Source organism: Alligator sinensis, unplaced genomic scaffold, assembly GCF_000455745.1.
Source record: "Alligator sinensis unplaced genomic scaffold, ASM45574v1 scaffold609_2, whole genome shotgun sequence".
NCBI classification, from domain to species: Eukaryota; Metazoa; Chordata; order Crocodylia; family Alligatoridae; genus Alligator; species Alligator sinensis.
Genome location: NW_005842090.1, coordinates 500,276 through 523,076, shown reverse-complemented (window position 1 = coordinate 523,076; position 22,801 = coordinate 500,276).

Sequence of the window (22,801 nt, the reverse complement as noted above, 5' to 3'; positions counted from 1 at the left end):
GTTTTTGTTGCACAGGAAAATAACAAGCAGAAGTCATTGACTGTTCAGTGTCTGATCCCATTTTGTGGCCAGGAAATTTATCTGCTGCAGAGTGTTACAGTCAGTTGGTCAGTTACAGCATTATGCCAGTCATAGCTTGCATGACTATGGCCAGGTACAGACACTACACTTTTACCTGTATAAGGGCACCTATATACATACATGATGCCTGCTCTGACGCATTCTAATTAGAACATGTCAGAGCAGACGCTGCTGGAGCATGCTAATTAGCACACTTCAGTAGCCTCAGTGTCACATGTATTCAGTGTCCTTGCACTTCCAAAATGGCAGTGGAGGCACTTTAATTAAAGCTCATTGAATAAGTTTTAGTTAAAATGCCCTCATTGCTAATTTCAAGTGCAGGATGCTGGATATACAAGATGCTGTGAGTGCCTTAATTAGAGCAGCTCCCAAGAGCTGCTCTACTTAAAGTCTCCCCCCCCCCGACTCTGGAGCACATGTAAAGATGCCTTAAGTGATCAGAAACTGGCCTATACCCAAAACAAAACAGAAGTTTGGCACAAATAGACTGGTTTAAAAATGGTGGAACCTGGTCTAAGATTTGTTTCCCTCTCCCTACCCCATCAAAGGTTGTGTTTGCTACTGATCTAAACTACGCTGCTTATAGAAAACTGCATAACTTAGATTGATTCCACCTCAGGGTTTTTGAATGTCTGTACCTAGCCTATGGTCACTGTATACCTAAAACTTAGGATTTCAATTCCAGGACAAATCCAGCTACAGACTTGAGTAAACAGTGCAATTCATCAAAAGCTATCAGTGTGCTGAAGCTGTTTTATCTGTATATGGATTTGATTGATCTAGTGTTTATTATGACTTGAGTCTCTCTCTGTTGGGTCTGCTCTTAGATATGACTGCTAAGTACATATCACTGCATCAGTAAAATGTCACCACTGCTTGCCAGAAATGACAGTAGTACACTGAAATGTCTTAAACATACAGTCTTGTAAGACCAAGCATCTAACTTAAGAGACATTTTTTCCCTATTCGTATATTTTAAATATTGGTACATTGTCATTTATCCTCTGGATCCCATAGCTCCAATGTATTATACGGCCCAAAACTTAAACGGACTGAAAACAACTGACTACCTTTTAAAAGTAAGAAGAGAATCCAGAATTAAATATCTAGAATAGTGGGTTTTTAAGAAACAATAAATAACACAAACTTTTATGCTTTAGAAAGATGCTTTTGTGCTAAAGGCTCTAGACTGGTGTTCATGAAAACTTATTTCAATTCCTCATGGACTTGGCATGAATTGTGTTGTTTAAGTCACTTAAGGCTAAATCTTAACGCCCCACAAAGGGCATGTCCCCACTTGCAGGGGCATGTGCTTGCAGTGGCAAAAATAGTAGTGGCACAAATTTGTGCCACTGTGCATGCCCCTGCACATATGCTTTGCTGCAGGGCAACATGCCCCACTTCAGGCAAACTGCCTGTTCCCTGCTTTTCCCAGGTTTTGGTGTGCTGGAGAAGCCAGAGTGGACCTAGAGGAAGCGAGACACTCTGGCCAGCAGCCAGAGCAACTGCCTGAAGGACTGAGCCTCTGTGTCTGCTGGTGCATGTTCCTGTGGCATGCACCATATCACTTTTTTCATGGCATATTTTTTTGGTCCTGGGATTTCCCAGTAAGTTTTCATGTTCTAGGCGTGCTGTTTGTGGTGATGCAAAGAGGTTTGTGGTGCCACAAACTGCAATGCCAGCATGTCTGGATGCCTCCAGAGGGGCTAAATCCAACATTTAGGTGGCACTGAAAATCTCAACATTTCACTTCAGCTGTTGCCTAACCCTACAGCTGTTTTAAATTTCTTTTGGTGGGCATAAGTTTCTTTTGGTGGGCATATGTCAACGTGTTTGAATCGTGACACTGCCAAACTGCTCAGTGACCTACCTCTGCCTAAATCTTCAATGGGATTCCCAATCTAAGCATTCATTACTTATCTTACCTGAGCAACTCAATCCAGTAGATGTTCTCAGAACATGTCTAACTCACAAAGAGTCAACTAAGAGACAAGAGTAGCAATCCTTACTTTACCTAAGACACTCACTTGGATGGAAAGAGACCTGTTTTCAAATTCTCCCTCAACCTGATTTCAATCTTTTCTACTAGTCCATGCTAACAACTAAGATAGAGGATATTCTGGATTGACATTCACCTAGTCTATCCTTGTAACCTGTTCTACTTTACATAAAGACTTAAAGATGCATTATACAGGAGAGGAGTAGAAAGAAAAGAGCATACAGAAAAGTGAGCCTAAATTTAATCTCCAATAGTCAGCACACTAATCTGTGATGGGGATCACTCAAGTTCTAATTTTCTCTCTGATTGATTTGGTGCAGAAATTTGAACCAAAATTTTACTTTCTCCTACTTCTTAAGTGAAGCTTCTCAATGCCTAGCTTACAGGGCATTCTGAGGTCTAATGAGCTATTCAAACGACATCCGTGTCAACTTCCATTCCCCATGTTTCTAGCCCTCATGGCTGAAAAGAAAAGCTTGTAAATGTGAATTGAATGTAACAGTGTAATGTTGTATGTCTGAGTCAGCAGATAGCTTGAAACAATAACTCTGAGAGGCGTGACCTGCCCTACATAGGTCACTGGAATATTAACTCTGAAATCCTCTGCTCTAGTTACTCTGCTGGTGGGGTTAGTAAACTCCCATCTCAGCCATCGCACTATGGTTCTGCTGGGAGGATGATGGAAGGAGTCCCCACACTCATAAACAGGTAGGAGATTAGTTCTACTGAGATGCAATGAAGTTTGAAGCATGATGTTGGATGTGGGGAATATCAGTGTGTCCAAAAGTGAGAGCTGAGGAATTTCCCACTTGTGTGTGCTATTATCTGTTAAAAATAATTCACTTCCATCTGCGTATACAGTTATTACTATTGCACATGCACAAAAGAAATATGTGCATGCAGATGGCCTTTTAGGCTTCTAAATAATCATTTGGTGATACAATTGTGTCATGCGTCTACATGCCATTGTAGTAACTGAACTCCGAATTAGTTAATTTTATTAAAAAGGCAGGTAATTGAAATAATGTTTACTAAAATTAAAGTTGTTGAGACTTCTGTCAAGATGTTGTGTTGATAATTTGCATTGGATTTGGAATTATAGTTGTGGTACATGGGGCTATAGCACATGAATTAGATGTTACTATTTGATTATTTTTTTTGGTTACATCATCCTGAAGTATATAAGAATCTTTCTCTCTGCTGCACAGGTAACTTCCATTCCATATTTCAGTTAAGATACAAAATGTTATGGAAAAACATTCTCTACAGCATGGAGATTTACTGAAGTTTTTCGAATCATAGAATCATAGAAAGAAGGACCGGAAGGAACCTATAGATCATCAAGTCTGGTTCCCTGCCATGGGCAGGAGGTAATTGGGCTCAAACGAGCTCAACAAGGCTGGACAAATACCTCCTATTAAAGACCACCAGAGATGGCGACTGCACCGCCTCTGCTGATGGCAGGGTCTTGGCCAAGAAAGGTCACAGTAGCAATGCTTTATACACTGTATTCCTAAAAAGCAGACTGCCTTGGGCTCACAATGTTGTTTTCCTCCTTGCCTTTTGGTAGGAGCTCACATTTGAGTGTAGCCAGACTAGCGTTTAAAACAATGTTAACGTTCTCAAGTTAACTCACAACTAATGAAGGTGAGATTAAAAACTAGTGAAGAGAAACCCCAGTGGAAGTGGGGAACTAAGGCCCTGTCATTATTGATGGTGCACCTCTTTACTCTTCAGGCAGAGTTGGGAACACATTGACATTTCTAAAAGTGTGTTAGCATTACAGCATGCATTCCCTAGAGGGCAGGTAGGAAGAATTCTGGCTGACTGAACAATATTTTCTCCTATGCCCTCCATTCAAGAGGCAGTCTTTTCCCACTTATGCTCCTTCCAGTGTGCCTGAGGTACCAGGGAAAAGAATCTTGTCTTTACATTTGCCATTTTCCATAATCTCAAAGAAATTTCCCTTAGACAAAAATATGTTTTGCTTTTTTTGTGCCTGAGAAAATATAACAGTGGTTCCTGTCATCTACATTGTAAACTGGAGACTGTACAAAGATGCTTATTTCACATGGCATATTTACACTAGGATACATATGCTCAACCTCGTTGCTGAAAAACAGCTTTCAGTAAACGGATTGAGCATGTGTATCTGTTCTTCATTTTCAGCTTATAGAATGCAAAGTTAATGTATCTGATTTCACTGAAATAATCTACAGTATATGAAATGACTTGACTGCAGTTAGTAGTATCACATTGTATATCAAGGAGAGTACTGTAATTTTTCAAGTATTACTAGCTTAAATCATTTCACATGGAGAGATTTTTCCTTGGTGACTAATTGACTGTGTTCTGTCTCAAATTGGTATTTTATTTTTATGACTTTAAGTTATTTTCCATATGCAGCTTGATGAGATATCACTTTTTCCAAACATGCAGCATTTTTTTCTACAAAGAGCCATTTGACCCACTCCAAAACAGTACACACAACATTATGGTTGTAATAAGACATGTCTTGTACTGTTTCCTCTTTGTTCCCAGACAATGGCTTTGGTACACAAGGTGTTTTGCTTATTTGAATTCTGATATGTTCATATGAACAAGAACTCAAATCCTTAGCTCTCAAACCCTTAAAATATCAAGAAAATTGATTTTGAATTCATAATCTCATCCTACCTGAATGGTGTTGGATCCAGATTAGATCCCAAAGAGACCCCATTTTCTTATTCTACTCTAGAAGAAGCCAAAAGTGCCATGAAAATAATTGTTCTGAAAAGGTATCAGGCTAAAGTGGCAGAAATCTTGAAAGTTAATTGTACTGATATCAGGAAATTTCTGTTTTTTCAGGAACATGGGACTGGAAGGTATTTCCTGAGTCACTGAGTCAAGCCCGTGTAGTTGTTGGTTATTGGCAATAAACATGTACTCGAAAGCATGCACAAGAATATCCATTCTGGCCACTCTCTCACACCATGACCACCAAACATCAGATAACAATAGCACCACCAAAAAAACTACAATGTTTTGCTAAAAAGCAGCAAGAGGGACAAGGCTACCAGTAATGCCCTGGCAGCTTGAAAGGCAAATAAGTTATTAGACAAATATACAAGATACTCATAGGAAATGGATTATTGCTCACACTATGAAGGAAGATGAAATGAACAAACAAACAGTTGTCCCTCCAATCTGACCTGGTAGAAGATTTCTTTCTGAAGTCTTGGAAGAGATTATATCTCTTTTATTAGACTAACTAGATATTTACAAAAAAAAAGTCTTTATTTGCAAGCTTCTGGGCACAGGCACCTTTCTTTAGGGATAGGAGAGAGCAAAGATTGTAAAAGTTCTCCCAGGTAGAAATGAAAATTCATATTTCACAGCAAGCTGATGGTGCAGTAAAAGCTCCTGTTTGGAATAGTTTATGTTGTGCAGATTAGGCACAAAGAAAAGTTGAAGTATCATTTTACCTCAACCTGTCTGGTGACAAGCAGGATGTAGGATCATATTTCCTTCTTGTTATGATGTTTCATATTTCACAAAAGAGTGGGAAGATGGAAGGGTCTTCTGGGCAGGAATTTCTTTTGTGGTGAGGTTTCTCCATGTTTCTGTGCTCTGTGAAATGCAAATTCACTCGAACAATGGCAGGGGCCCGGTGTTATCTTTCAGGTGGTAAAACGCATCCTTCTTGTAAAATTATGAACTGAATCACGGTGAACCAAATGCATTTCTCTGAGACCTTACTGCTATGCATTCAGATAGCCAGATTAACAGGATCTTTTGCACTGGTGAGATATGTTGGATCTCAGTAGCATTATTTTACCTTCACCCTTTTCTTTCTAGTTAATGTGAAATAAGCAGTTTTGCATTGGAAGGCTCCATTGTCTATAAAAAAAAAAAAAATAGAAGTAAAAAAGAAACCAAACCAAACCAAAATAAAAAACCTCAGATTTTTCTTTTCTAGTTCAAGTTCTTAAATATTGAAGCCAAGGGCCGGTATAATGAATATCATCCCTTTTCACTTCCAGAGAGCTATTATAAAAATTACTCTGTGGCATCTGGTAGAAGCTCTCATTTACAGAGGAAACTTTTAGGTGAAATCCCAAAGCAGAACTGACAGTATGGTATATGCTAAATTATAATCCAAAATTTGATTTTTAATGAGCAAGATGGGGAACAGATATAAAATTAATTCAATGCATAAGCATCCTACCTCTTTTTCTACGTTGTGAGGATGAATTTATTAGTGCTTGATAGTCATACAGAATGCCTAACAGAAGACAGGTAGATAGATTGATACTGTTTAGGCCAAATATCAATATTTACTCTCCTGGCAAAAAGGAATACAGTTTTGCTAATGATAGTTTTAGTTGTTACTTTATAAAATTAGCAATTGCCTGCTACTATACAAAGTCTTGAAAGTCTTTGACAAAAACAGTGATCTGATTTCAGCGCAAATGCTAGCAGGTGGCAAAATATGAATACATTATTCCTTTTTCGGTTGTTTGTTTTTTGATTTTTCCTGTTCTATCCAACAGTATCAACAGCAACTTTGTGAGCTGGAATGCTGTTATCCACAGAGGAGTTGTTGAAAAACACTGTTTTGATTTGATAAATACTGTAGGAATATAACCCAAAGGAATTCAACAAAAGAAAAACACTCAATGCTGTTTCATTCCTCATCTTTGCCAGAGCTTTAATATAACAAGGCCCAACAGGGACAATAACCCCTATGTTGTTGCTGGCGATAAAAAATGTCAATATATGTCTTGTTATGGTTTCTTCTGTACTTAATAAACATAAATAACATTTGCACATCAGATTCACTTTGGATGGCAGCTTTTTATTTTGCACCTAGCTCACTTCAAATCTGTTACCCTTGAATAATTCAAGAAACATGCAGGTGCCTTTTTTGAGCTGTTATTAGATGCCAGGATATAGGATGTCAGTAAGAATCATGACCATCGTCTGCACATTTTTTTACTGTAGCCACAGATGGCAAAAGTAACTGTACCATCTAGCCTTTTGCAAAATGTAACCAGTGGCTGAAAAGATGGGTCAATAAATTCTGTTGTCCAAACAACATAACTCAATGAAATTGTTTTTGCAGTTGAATAGAGCGCTCAGCAAACAGGATACCAAGTGCAGCACACTGTTGTATGTGGGATAATAGTTGTATATGAAATAATAGGTTTTCTTCAACTCATGTACTGCAACTGTAAATACAAACAAGAAAACAGAATTTGTGGATGGGGCTGAGTAAATCATGCCATGTTAAGTGGCTCATACAATTATATACTATTTACAACAATACATGATTCTTGCAAAGGCTACACCTTCTTTTTCGATGATGATGTTCTAACTACACTAATTTCTTAAATTCTTTTTTTATATACATGAGTTGCTCAGTATCGTGGCTCAGCAACTAAAGGGTTAATTGCTGCACATTGAATGCATATTGGCCAAGCTGCAGTCCACACAATTGGCATATTATTATTGACTGGAGGACTAAGGAAACAAGAGTACATGAGAATAATGGCATTCCAATTGACAAAGTTGGTGTTGATATGGTCAGACCAGATGAGCAAAAAAATGGAAAACAAGCCAAATAAGAATGATGTGATTCATCTTTTATAGCTCTGTATGTCTGGTGAGCTGGGAATGTGTTGGGAGACCGAGGAAGTGTGTTGGGGTAAGGAGGGGAATACTGGAGTAAAGTTTCACACTGTAATTCCTCCACAGGATAAAGAATCCTGTATCAGTGCTGAAGCCTAATGTTATTCAGCCTTATGAATGGCAGTGAAGCAGGATGCAGCCCTTATGATCAGAACCCAAAGGAGCACTTGGGAGTTGATGCCAGTGCGAATACTGAATAATTCATATATTATATGTTATATGGCAACATGCACATTCCCAAGTTTGTGATTTTGAAGCCACTTTCCTAACATTAGAAATCAACTTTAACTAAGAGGATATGTCCAAGTTATTTCATATTATTACTTCAGGTGAAGAAGAAACTTAAATTCAGTTGCACAATTCAGATATTCCTAACGTACCAAATTGTATGTTACCAACTCTGAGTCACAGTTGTCTTTTATCTCTTGTGGGACAATGACAAAAAAAAAAAAAGAATAAGAATGTAAACTATCTTCATCAGTGACTGATTTCCTGGCTTTTCTGGTAGGATTGATAGTGTACTTTCATTACTTCTCATACATGACATTTATCTTACTAGAATTTTGTTGATATTTTTTTTCATGTAACATCTCTAGAAACACAAGAATTAACATTAGTTGAACTCTGTTTATGACGGAGTTATATGTGGACGTTAATTCTGGTTTTAGGACACAATTCTGCTCTCATCAATGTCAATTGATGTGTTGCCATCGACTTGTACTGTGCTCAGGATCTATGTCAAAGAAATCATGGGTGACTGGTGCCTCCTGAGTCCAGAGGGGCACCAGTGGGGCACAACTGGGGCAGCCAGCTGGCACTTGGGTGGGGTGTCCCCCAGCAGCCAGTCACCAAGAGCGCTGGCAGCATGGCAGCAGTAGAAGTACCAGCACATGCTGGTGGTGGAGCCAATTTTGGGGGGGGGGGAAAGAGGGGGGCACTAGGGCTCTCCGTGCCCCCCTGCCAGCTGGAGTGCTCACTGTCAGGGGAGGAACCAGTGCTCTCAGGGGGGTCATGTGCCCCCCACCATGTCCTCCCTACACATCACCTATGAAAGAAACTATATATTTAACTCATCTACTCCTTGACTACCCAACAAGTTCTCAAAAACATCATATAAATTCTAACAACATGGCACTCAATATACTAAGGCTAGATGGAGGTTTCAATCTTACAGAACAATTTTTTAGACAGTCCAAGGCTGCTCTTATAATATTCCTATGTAGATTTCTTCAGGGGAAGGCATTCTCTGTCAAAATGTGATCTTTCTTGACAAATATTTAAAAAGCAGGATATCTGATGTTTTCCAATGCCCTGTGCTGCTGCTTCTTCAATTTTTTATGTATGTGGGCATGACAGGAAAGAGGAGGATTATTTATGTTCTGTAAGGAAATACTAAATAAAAAGTAGACCCCTTGCTGACTTCTGCAGACTTTTCCAACATTTTCCACAAATACTCATCAAGTATTTGGCTCTAGTCATCCTAACAACAACAATAATGGATTAGGTATACCTGTAATAAAACAAAGCAAGCCACATGAATTCAAACAGATGATTTTTCAAGTCAGCAAAACATTTAGCCTGAGCAGGAAACACATTCTTTATTTGTATGATTCCAGAAAAATGGTACTTGTAATGTCAGTCCTTAATAAAAAGCCACTTGGTTTCTTGTGTGCATGCAGTAGGTGTACGGTAGGTGTGATTAAAGTGTTTCTATTGGATGTATATGCATATGCACAATTAGATGCCCATCAGTAAATCTCTTAAAGACATGCCTAACTTTTTAAGCACATTTAATTGCATCAATAAGGATGATTTCCTAAATGAGGGCCACAATGATGAATGTCAATAAAACTGACAACATTTTTCAAATCAGCCCAAAGAATGCAAATGTTAACCTGCATATCACTATCTCCATTTGATACAAGGCATTAAACTATCACAGTCTGTACATTTTCACTATGAAATTATGGATGAGTGGTTTTGTTCTAGTGGAGAGGTGAATGGATGGAGACTTAGGCAATTTGGATTCTATTCCTGCCACTGCCTTCTGGGAGAACATGGGCAAGTAAGTTTATGCCTGTATGCTATAGTCTCCCTACAGTCTTTCTTCTTTTTTTAAAGTCTGCAAGTGATCCCTATTCATAAAATGGAAATAATGACAATTCCCTCCTTTGAAAAGTGCTTTAAGATTTATGGAGGGAAACGCACAATATGGTGTAATGTTGGCATACCAAATCCCAGTGGAATTCCAAGTACTTCATTATATGGACTTTTCATGAAATTCAAGTCTGTCAATTTTGAAATAGCAGTCCACAAATGATACACAAACTGATCACATTTATTTACTACTTTATTTTAATATGTACAAATTAATATGAAAACAATAATAATAATGTAAAATCAATATTCTAATTCTGTATATTCAATGCATGAATCATCCATTCTTTGAGTAGCTCGGCAGCCATCCAAGCCTTTCTATTGGAAACGATTTACTTTTTTTAAAGCACCTGAGTTTTTTATTTGCTAGTTACTAATGTCTTCAGTTATTTGTGCTACTTGCAGGACAACAGTAGAGTCAATGTCTGTATTGACTGCTTTCCCTTTGCTAGGAAGTGATAACCTAGGAATAGATCTATTGAGTATCGGCTGGTAGAAAAACCCTGTCTCAGCTGTGTTATAAAAATTATCTCTCGAGTAACTTTTCAAGACTCTTTGTAGCTCACTTGCCTTCCAGGAAACAGACATGTCCACAGGTGTGGTGGGCTTCTTCACTGAACACTACCTGTGTGCAATGCCAAAACACTCATGAAAACAATGAAGAGGTACAGTACTACCTTTAAAATTGATAGCACTAAATTCATGTACCAATACTTTAACCCACAATAACAATTCACTATTCGGATATTCTTAGCATGTGCATCTAGAAACCACATATATACCCCTTTCTGATATGGACAAGCTTCCTGCCTGATTTAAGTGAATTTCCCTGGATTTTGCTTTCCAGTTTATATCTGTCACTTTAAAAAAATATTGGCAGAGTTAATGAAGCTATGCTATATTTCTGATCAGCATCACACATTTTGATTCCATTATCCACTTTCCTCCAATTTGTAGTTGGTTCCTTAAGGAAAATTGCTTATAATTCCCCTTGTCCTCCAGCAACCAAACCAACAACAGAATGGGAACAGTACACTGCCTATACTGTATGCAGTACTGGTGGGTGCTTGACAGGAGAAAGAATGAGTTTGCATGATATAGGTGACCATGTTTCCATTTGAAGTTTAAAGTCATTGGTTGTTGTCTTGCTGTTGAAATGCATTTTGCTCATCATAATATTACATTCAGGGCTCTCAAACAATGTTAACTAAATTGAACTAAAATGCAAAAACATGGTTCCACATGGTAGTTGGGATAGAAATTTATTATACTGAAAAGTTCAGTCTGAAGACATTACTTATTTCACTGTTTAAAAGTTAGAGGTTGTCATTTTTAATATAAGCATTTTTACAGAGATGGATCCACAGGGAGTGCAGTAGCATGGGTGCATCACCCTTTCAGGCAATAGTGCTACGGAAGCAGCAGCTGGGGACTTCCTTAAAGTCCTCAAACTGAGTAAGTGTCCCCTCTGTTCTCCTCCATGCTCAGTGGCACCTCCTGAGCCCCTTTCCCCTTCTCTTGTGTCTCTGGCTGCCCTGGTGTAGGGAGCAGGGACAGCTACTGCAACTGGGCTCTGGGAGGAGCCAGGCTCAGGCAGGGACAGCAGCAGTCATGAGCAGGTTCAGTTTCCTTGGGTGTTCTCTGCCAGCAGGCATGGGGGAAGAGAGCCTGCCTGCTGCTCCCAATGCTGTTGCTGCGATTGCCACTGCTGTCTCTGGCCAAGTCTAGCTCCATGTACAGCCAGGCTGGAGTGGGGCAGGAGTGGCTCTGGAGCCTTCCCCCCTGCCCTCGTGTCAGCTGGGAACAGTGGGGACAGCAGCAGTAGCAAGCAGGGGAGAGGGGGAAGTAGAAAGGGAGAAAAGGGGGCATGATGTTGTGCATGGAGGGGAAGGGACAGGGGAGGGAAGAATACTACCTGATTGGGGGACTTAAAAAAGACGCTGACTGCTGCTTCCATGGTGGCGTGGGGAGGCTAGAAGTGGAGGGTACAGCCACTCCTGTATCTTCAGTCACTGTGCCCACAGACCCTTTTACAAAATCCTGGAGTTTCCCCTGCATTAGTGTGAGAGGCTTTCTTTTGGCCACAGACTTCCCTCCAGCATTTGTACCACCATCATCATATAGTAGATAATGGATCATGCTGTATGCCTTTGTATTAGGGTAGGAAATTGGAAGTTATGGTGAGGCGGATAAATGGTTATCTCCCCTAACTCCAAAAATGTGATATGCCTTGCTTGTGAGGAAAGACACAAATAGTATGACTCCTTTTATCTTTTGCACACCTTGGTTGAAGAAAGTAACGATAGGAAATGTGTTCAGTACTGTAGCTACCATTATTTTTGTGATGTAAGGTCAAATACTTTGTATCCTGGTTCCTGGAGATGTGTATTTGTTCTTGTGGCTCTCTTGGGAAGGAGGTAACTACTTTTCTTTTACCAAGGGAATTCAACATTGTCTATTACACTGAGCTCGTCAGGGCCAGTTATTCTGCTTGGGTACATTTCTTGTCATTCAGTTTGCTTTTGTGTTTAAAGTACCTCCCTCATGTACTGTTTGTGGTTTAAGTATCTGCTCCAATTCCCTGTGGAATTGTCAAATTGTTTCTTGATATGGTAAAATACTCCAATACCCACTTTGGTGCATATGTTGTCTGTAACAACTAGGATAAGAATCTTATCCAGTAGTGGATATTGTTTACAGCCCAGAGTCCCAGAAAATAATACTGCTCATTTTTATTCTCTAGACTGTGCCACCATGGTCATTTGTTCTTAAAACTGACGCCCCACAGAGAAAAAAGCAGCCATCTTTAAGGTGCTTTGATTTGCTTATTGGACTCTTGTAGAGTCTGTTTATTCCTGCACCTGTAAGGGGAATCCCTTGCCCTGTTACTATGGGAAGGCTGCAAGGCCAACAGGATCAGCAAGGACCCTGTCAGAGCAGGGGTTTTGTGGCCTGGGGAAAAGGCAGTTGCAAGGGCCTCCAGGGAGAATCCCCATGTGGTAAGGAGCAAGAAGGGAAGGGATAAGGACAGCAGTAGCTTTGCTGGGGAGTGGCTGCATGCTGAGTGGGGGCATCCAAAGGACAGGTAGCTGGCAGGGCTAAGACTAATGACCAACCCCTGTTCTCAGGACACTAGGCTGGGCTGACTGGAAAGGGAGGGGATCAGGGGAGTAAATATGCTTGTCATCAGGCTGGAGGGGAATTCTAGCCCTGGCTGGGGTGGAGGGAGGACTTCTAGGTGGACCGCAGTGAAGCTGACTGCAAGGGTGAAATTTATGGCTAAATGGGCACCTGTTCCAAATACAGATGCCATCCAGAAAAGAGAAAATATGTTTTTCCCATGTCTGCAAATAAGTACTGGGTATGTAAACACTGATATTTTGGGGCAGCCCTAAGAGTCACCCAAATCACATAAATTACCCCCACCTCCCATCTATATTGCACCTTGCAGCCTTTACCAAAAGCTACTCACACCACACTCCTACCAATCTGTTCATCTTTAGCTCTAGTTATGAGCATTAGAGACAGGAAGTGGGGTTAAAAGTGGAGAAGGAGTGTGATTGCTGCTGATAGATTTCTTATGTTTGTGTCCTGCCGCACCCAGGCAGGTTGCAAAAATATTGTTCCAGAAAGCAAGTCAAGCAACAGGGTGAACCTCAGGCTCTGAAAGTCAGCGGAACTTCTGGCAACAGAGTAAGAGACACAGCCAGAGAAGAAAGGGAAGGATATAAAGGACAGGGAACAGGGCAGGGAAGTGGAAGATAATGGAGAAAACAATGAGGAGATGAGGGAAAGGATTAGAGAAGGAAAAGAAAGGACACATGGAAGGAGAACTTCTGGGGTTGGGCTGCTGCAGAGTGAATCTCTAATGAGATGGTTTAGGGATATGGGAATCTGGGTGACCTTAATTAGTAGTTTAGACCAGCATTTCTCAACCCGTGGGTCACGACCCAAAAGTGGGTCATAAGAATATATGAAAGGGTTGTGAACAAATTTTAAAAATGGATTCTCCTTTAAAGGAGAAAAACACAGGAGACTGTGGTTTTTCCCTTACAGGCTGACAGAGTTCCAGCCTGCAGGGTGCTGCTTAGGACCCCCTATGACACACACCCTCCCTCCCACCCTACACATGGGGAGGTTGGGGCTTGGAGGTGGGGGGCACTATGTTGGGACTGGCCACTAATGTTTACAAATGGATCCTGGTACAAAAATGGATGAGAACCACTTGTTTAGATATGATTACTTCCAGCACCCCAGCAAAACTCCCTGGGGGCTGTGAATCATCGAAGGTGTGGTGTTAGTACAGTACAGATGTGCAAATAGGGAGAATGAACACTGATGAAAAATGTGATAATGAAAACTAACATTTTTAGCATGAAACTTTTGGTGAAAAATGTAGGTTTAGCAATACTGAAACATTTTTTGTATTCATGTAAAAATTGTCAAAATTAATTGTTGAAGAAAAATAGCCTAATCTAAAATTTTAAACTTAGATCTTTCAGTTTTTCAATGGAGCCTCCTCTTATTTTAGTAATTTCCTTTAATTTTATTTTCAAACATTCAGAAATATAAAAATAATTAAAACCAACATGAAATTGTTTTTGTCCAAAAGAAAAATTTTGTTTTTCAACTTTTTTACCCGCTGAAAATTTTGAAAATGTTCATGTTCAGTCCAGCTGAACACACTTTTTTTCTGCTTTTGAAATTGCCAGTGACTCTGTTATTCATCTGACTTTGTCTATTAGATGCAGAAACTGAATGTCTTTTATTCCAGATCATAGCTATCATGAAGTTACCTATCTCAATGCTGGAGATCACAGATTATATTAGATTGAAGATCACAGCCTCCTTCTCCTCCTCTGGTGTCTAACACCTATTAATCAGAGGGTTTGGCAGGCAAAATTATGGAGCCATGTACCTGCCTGGTTGGTATATAGCACAATGCACATGCTCAGTATTTGTGTGGATGCACTACATGGGTAATAGAATCACAAACTATGAGTAAATGCCCTTTCTGCAGATGACAACCTGCTATATGGGTACATTAAAAAGTAAAATAGGCAGCTGATGCTGTCAAATTGCTGATGGATGAAGACAAAGAGCAGAAATCTCTTTTTGCCACAGTGGAGGAACCCAGTGTCATAAATTAGCAAATTAATTTTGGGAGTGAAAACCATGATTCAGATAAGTTGCTGGAGGTTGGTAATTATAATTAGTTAAAAAAACATTTTTGGAGGAAAAAAATAATTGAGAAAATTGAGATTTTATTTTTAGAGTTTTTTGAGACCTAGCATGTAGCAATGTATATCTTTCCCTTTCTCACTGAGGACAAGGGGTGGATCCGGGGGAGGAGTGCAGTAGTGTAGTTGCACCCCCACTTTGATTCCTGCTCCATCCAGAAGTTTAAAACCAACAGCCTGGCAGTGGCAGCAGGCAGCACTGAGGGAATCAATCGACTTCATGATTTATTATAATCTACCTGATTTCTTCTAAGCTGTTCATTCCACAGGTGTTGATGACCCTCTCACCTTTTTAGTGTTCTTTAATGGTTCCATTAAGCAAGCTATGCTTTCTCCTGTGCCCTGGGGATAGTGAGAGGAGGGGCCGGAAAGCCCCGCCTGTGGGACTCGATGTGGGAAGAAACAGTAAAATAAAGAAAGAAATACAAAATAGTTACTTACCTGCAGGAGGAGCGGCGCTAGAAGATCTAGAAGAACAGCCCACGTGGTTTACAAGCCACACCTTTGTGCAATTAAGGCCGGCAGGTGATGTCACAAGGATGCACCAGCCGGCAGGAATAAAAACGGCCGCTGGCAGTAGGGAGGGGAGAGCCAGTGAGGAGGTGGAGGCTCTCCGTGCTGGTATTAGGCAGGGCCAGCGCGAATTTGAAACGCCTGGGCAACAGGCAGCTGGAGAAGCACCGAGAGCTCCTCACACCGGGGGCACTGAGATTGAGCCCCAGGAGGGGAGGAGTCCTGGGAGGGACTTCTCCCCAGTGCTGCTGAGGAGGTGCATCGAGGGAAATGCCAAGCAGCGACGCAACCAGGACGGCGAGCTCAAGGGAGAGGCTGAAGCCAACCTTGGGGAAACAAAGGTGTCCCCACTCGACTGTTCCCAGGTACCAGGTTGGGGAGCTGGGCCAGGGGTGGAGAGGAGAGAGGAACCCTGCAGCACCAGCATCGGGGGAGCACTGCCAAGTTCAAGCAGAAGGGCTGAGAAAGTCAACTGGTAGGACACCGGATAGGGAGACCTTTTGGGTCCCTTCTTTGGTTTCTTTTTTTTGTTTTATTCCTTTATCTCTGCTCAACAGGGGCACCCTTGGGCCCCAAGAGGAGAGTCAACAGGCTCAAGGGGATCGGAGGCTTAGAGCCCGGGCCAACTAATTATTTTTCCCCAAGGATAGAGGAAGATATGATAGGGCATGAGGAACATCTGCACTGGATAGACAGCTATGTTGAGATCTGGTGCCTCACCAGAGGTTGGTGTAAGGCTCGGGTGTAGGGGAGGTGGAGCCCCACGAACATCCCGCAAGCAGAGTGGTCATCCCTGAGGGGAACATCGAGGCCGAACCCCACACTGATATAACATTCAAAGACATGGCAGGCGAGTTCAGGGAAGGCCAGAGGGACAACCGAAACCCACCTCAGGGAACCCACGACACTAGAAAACCTCTACCGCCCAGACTAAGATGGCACGCGTGCGGGCATTTGAAGCCAGATGGGTGCATCCTGCAATTCTGATGTCTGTTAGCTGCTCCTGGAAATGTAGCTCTTATTTCACAGCTCTGCAGACTGCTTTCATCTCTTGCTAGAAACATTAACTCAGATGGGGAAATACTATTCAGTGAATCATTGAATGCACTGTCAAGATGCTCAAGAAGGCTAGACTTTATTTTATGATTCTGAAAAAGAGATGTACATTTAATCATAATGACTACAGAACTAATGAAACAACAACTTTTCATTATTTTGACTAGTTTGTTGTTTTTATACATAATATATGATATAGCTAATTCATACACATTTCAATAAGGTTTTTCCTTTTGCTTCAATCTTAAACTGAATAATATAGGCCTTGGCTCTTAGCATATAAGTATAGCTTTTAGTTTCTTTTTAACTGGAAAAAAATGGGTATTGTTATATGTAATAATGCACCACACCATATGCACCCCTCTTTTCAAAATCCTAGATCTGACCATGTTCAGGGTCAATAGTTAGAAATGCCTATGATAGGTTTCTACCACACCTGGACTTTCTTTCCATCTCAGAGGTTGAACTGAAGATGGCAAAGCAACATTCAGTTTGGCTATATCTGTATTGATTAAGAAGATAAAACATCCTGACTCGGTTGCACTGTAATAAGCAGTAAACATGAAGGCAAGTGCTTAATCATTTAACACAGAGGTCAGCAATCTGCAGAGCAGATCCAGCCCATGGACCCATTGGATCCAGCCTGTGGACACAAAGCTTTGATGGCATTTAGTGGTGGGGGGCCTCAGCTTCAGGCACTCTCCTTGTGGTGATGCAGAGACAGCAGTTGGGTGGTAGCAGTTTGGTCCTAGTGCCCACCTACCTGTCTTTGAAGTGGGGATGATCATTCTGGCTCACAGCTGGAAAGGTTGCCTACCCCTGATTTAATGTGGCAATTATGGTTAGGTAGATTTATATTTACAAGGCCTTCTTATGTTCAGTACACTATTACCTTCCTTGTCTTCTGTTGAAGTCCTTTAACTTAAATGTCCCTCCTATTGTTACATCTCAAAGCACAAAGTACTTTGCCTTTTTTGAAGTAAACACTTGGCAGAGTTCTAGATTCTAACACCTGAATCTCTTAAATCCACTGAGTTTGTCCTTGTTGTGAACTCATTTGCTTGGCTTGTGGTTTGGCCTGTTTCCAGTATCAGAAATACACTACACTGTGGAATCACTATTTTATTTGTTGGCTAATGATTATTTCAAATGTCATTTGTCTTCACATGCCTTTGGAGATGATGGTTTATTGCAACTCTTTCACTTCGGTTACATAGACATCTTTCCTGACCTGAAAGGTGACCTGGAAAGAGGGAAAAAATGGCTTACTGGCTTATGCTGCCTTTCCTCCCCGCTTTTTTTCCCTGGATTGTGCAGTCTGGTGATAGGACAACTGGTGAAATCACATGAACATAAGAAACATGAAACTGAAAGCCAAGCAGTCAACAGGGGAAAGGATACTTAATCAGACTCAGACTTTGTAAAATTATTTTTTGTTAGATTTCAATTGCTACTGCACATCAAAGAAGTCTGTGTCAGACACCCCTGCTCCTTTAATTAAGCTTCAAGAGCTCAAAGAATACATCTTTGGGACTATTTTCTACAAACCTGAAATGAAGAAATTCAGTATTTTTTTTATATTTCATAAGGAGCAAAAGAAACAGAAAAAAATTTCCCCCTTATTTAAAAAAATGGTGGGGGCCAGACAAACCTTTGGGCACAGACAGAAGGAATATTTTTTCATGTGATCTGGCCCCTGAAAGCACTCTTCAGCTGTGACATAACACATGTGTGTGGCTGCAGAGGGCTTTTAAAGTGACTGATTGCATGAAAAAAATAGCCCTCGCTAAATCAGGTAGTAAACGAAGGCGGTTTAAATTAGAGCATTTTTGGGAATTTCTGTACAGTTCCCTGAGAGGATTAAATGTATGCCCCTGGTCTGCCACAGTGAGAAGACAGAAAGTTCAAGGAGACTTGGCTAGCTGGGGCAATTGAACCAGTGATTGGGGCTAGGGGAGGACCGTGGCTGGATCCCCACTTTGGCAGAGGGTCACTAGTGCCCACTGACACTGGCTCTGGGGGCACAGAGTCTTCCCCTTCCCTGAACTGACAGCTGGCTGGGGCCTTCCAGAGCCCTGGCTGGCTTACAAAGCAGATGACAGCGCACCCGGCTCCCTGGCCTCTGTCAGTGCATGGAAGCACTGAGCCCCCATGCACAGGAACTGCACATGTGTTAGATTTTGATGATGCTTTACATTTCAGCACTTTGTGTAAAGTGCGAAAAGTGAGTGTGAGATCGAGGTGCCCTTTAAAAAACTTCTGTAAGCACCCTTCAGGCCTTCTTTCTACATCATAAGAATAAAAAATAAATAGTTCACACAACTGATTTTTTTTTAAAGTATCTTTGCTGGTCAGAACACCCTTAAATTTAAAGAACGCACTGTCAAAACATGCCAAATTCTAAACGCATTTTACTACTTAGACCCATCTCTTTAACAGGAAATACTAAATAGATGTCTGACTGATTCAGCTAACAGGGATCCTAAAATGAAAATGTTGTGTATGGGGCACAAGACAAAGGTTTTTTACCCTATTGATTCAGGGGATTATTCAATAGACACAGGCAATATGTCTCAGGACTAGCTATTAGTTGAGGCTTCAGAGGTAGGCAATCCCTTTTTTCAAGCTACCAAGACCATTACACTGCATACCTTGTAGCTGGTGGCTTATTGCCTTCTGCACTCCTAGTTTATAGTGAGTTTGTCATTTTGGAAAGAAGATGAAAAATTCCCTTTTAATGGGCAAGCTCTAGGTCAATGAAAGACAAGGACATACTTTTTCCCCAGTAATCCCTACTCTCTGTTGCTGAACCCTGAACAAGCAGTAGTTTGTCTAGTCCTGTTCCACTGTCATTCTTTAACTTTCTGTGGGAGAAGTCAGCTATTTCATGAAACTGTACAGCTCCAGTAACTTCTGCAGGTCTAGAACAAAGACTGATACAGGACCAGTGCTGGGGCCACAGTGCTGTTTTTAACATGAGTTTTGTGTCCTTGCCACTGTCTCTCTACCAATAGAGTCAGTCCTCAGTATTGATTATCCTGACTGAGGCCATTTAATGTCAAGGGACCCCCTCAGTGCTATTTATATATGGATTGCTTCACCCATTACTAAAAGGCATGTAGCCATCACTGGGGTAAGAGCCAGGAACAGTTAAACAGTGCATAGCAACACTCCATTTCCAAGGAGAAAATGAGGAATGATTTAGCCAATGGAAACTGGAAAAGAATTTAGGCAATTTTAGGAGTTATAGGATGAGAACTGTAGCTTTGATATTTTTTATTTTTCCCCAGCTCCAACATTGTGTTAACATGGTTTTCTTTGCATTGAATTTCTCTGATGTTTAAAAAAGAAGAAGAAACCACCCCCCCATGATTGATTGCCGGTTCGAATAAACACACATTGAGATTCAAATAAGCATTCTGAGAGTAACTCTTTGAATGTTCTCACAAGCATATGGGAGCAGCTGCCCTTACGTCAATGTGTGGTGAGTGCTGCCTATATCTGGAGCTCCATACCTCTGCACATTGTTAAAAATTTTTGGAAAAATCACATATTGCACATTTGCACGTGTTATTTCAATAACTTCATTGTTATTTCTTTAAACATGTCAAAGGCACTTGTGCTCTCTGAGTATAAAGTCCTTTGGCAAGTGGAAAATTTAAAATTAAGTTGGACTGGAGTTACTGTGCCTGACTAGAGAGTTTCTGAACTAGTGAAAAGCTTTCTTAATGCTTTTATAATTTAAAAATAAGGTAATGGTATTTTATTGAATTTCAGAACAAGAAAAATGAGAAATGTCATTACAAAAGATATTTAAAAAAAAAATGTTTTATAATTGCTTGAAAGCATTGTGTCCTCAGTTTGAAGTATGATACTATAAGCAATTTAAACCCGTTACGTTCTTGTTCATTGAGATTTTGACACAGTTGCTGTCAGGTCCAAATATAAAACAAAAGTATATTTTATATAAGGGACCCATGGAAGCCAAGGGAAATACTAAAATCTGAGCCTGACTATTCATTCTAGCAATCCTCTGATTATTCATTCATTCATTTAACTTGCTCATTCATTCATTCATTGCTGTTAAATCAATAGGAGAACGTATTCACATGTTATAGCTGCAACACTGACAGATCAGCAACGAATGATTTTTCACGTTAGGGAGATGAATACCTAGGAACAAGTGACGTAGTGCAATTAAAACGACAAATTCCAAGCAAATAAGTTACTTCAGAAAATTCAAAAGACTAATCATTTTGATTATTTTTTAATAGCAATCTGGAGTTCTGCATTTATCGCCTGATGGAACTCCTGAAATGCATTGTGTGGCTTCAAAAGCAGTCTAGACTTTTGAATAGGACACTATAAACCTGATTTCAACAGATTGAAAACAAGATGTGACAAGCAGTTTGACACTGGCCCTCTACTAATTTCCGCTATTTGTAAAGAGGCACATCTGAATGGAAATAGCTCAGCAGAATGGGTCAGGATGGTTGAGGCCATGTCAGTCCACACATAAAAACTCAGTACAGGGGAAAATAAGCAGCCATTGATTTCCAGTGAAAGCCCCCAGAGTCTGGGGAAAGCAGCCAAAACGAGGCACCAGCTGCTCTCTGCTGGAAATCTTTTGTGGAAAAGTGAGAGGAGAGAGAGAGAGAAAGCTATGGAAAGCTGGTGGGTCTGAAAGGAGAAATGAGACAGAAATGAGGATAGAAGTGGTGCTGCTGACTTCCTCAGCAATGCCTCGTTCCCCAAGCTTAACATTCACAGAAAATGAAGACGAAGAAAAAACTCTAACCCCCCCCCCAACTTTATTTATGCAGTGTAATGGGAACAGTTCCAATGGGAATTTCTCATGCTCTTTCACATTCCTTGAATTAGTTGTGTGCGCGCGTGTATGTGAGCATGTGTGAGGTTTCTTCTTCTTCTTTTTTTAAATGCTCTGATCTAACAAGTATATGCTTAAAAAATGGAACAAATACTCAGTGTGATTGCAGCTCTTCATTTGCATATTTGCATTATGACAACAATTTTAGGAAGATAATAAATGGAGAATATTTTGTTTGAAGTTTTCCGCCTGTAATAAGAAAATCCTCCCCAGCTTCTTCTTAAGCACCTCAATAATGATTTCATGCTACAAATGAGAGTGAAAAACTCTTTAAAGTTTTAGCAGTCAGTAATAATTCTTTTGTTTCAATCCCAGACACTGCAGGCAATGCATCCCGCAATAGAATAAAAAATTCATGAAAGGGCTCAATGTGAGCATATATCAGTAAGTTTTAGATGGCCTCCAAAGTTTGAAATAGTTTCTATTCTTACTTCTCTAACTAGGCCAACAAATATTCTCTGTAGAAGTTTAAAGAAGAAATAGGCTAGAAGAACACTCCAACTTTACATACACAGGAACTTTGGATGCGGATTTAAATGTTGAAAATGGGGCATTTCTATTCTGTATAAGTACCTCTAGTTGTATGAGACACTCCTTTAAAATACATCGCTTTTGATGTAGGCCTATAGAGAAAAGATAAGCAACGTTTTTGAAATTTTTCCTGTCTTTACACATGTAAGGTCACAAATTTAGGGTCATCTCTGAGATTTGGCTGCTTCAAGATGTTCTAGGAAACAACCTGTAGCCTGAAAGTTGAGTCCTCTTCTGTTGCAGAGATATACTGGAACCTATACCTGCTTTTATCTGCTTTAAATTAGATGGTTTGAATGCAGTGTACTAGGTTTACAACAGTAAACCCACTTGGTAACTTCAGCTTGGGATAGGATGTCTGTTCACCAAGTAGTGCTACTCATAAAAGGAGTGTGTCTGTGATCAAGTCTGCAGTTCAAAGTTTTAATTTAGGGAAACTTCAGTGTCTTAGAAACATAGCTTCTTGACCATGTGATACCACAAAGACTGAAATCCTCTTACATGCATGCTTAAACTAAGCATTCCTCCTTTACTTTACATGGGAGAGAGCGAGTGATAGCCATATTAAATACATGGCCCATGGCTTCTAGATTTCACTCCTTACCCTTTAGTCAACAGTGCCTGAGTCTGTGAAACTTCAGGGTGAGCTGAAAAGTTCACCTAACA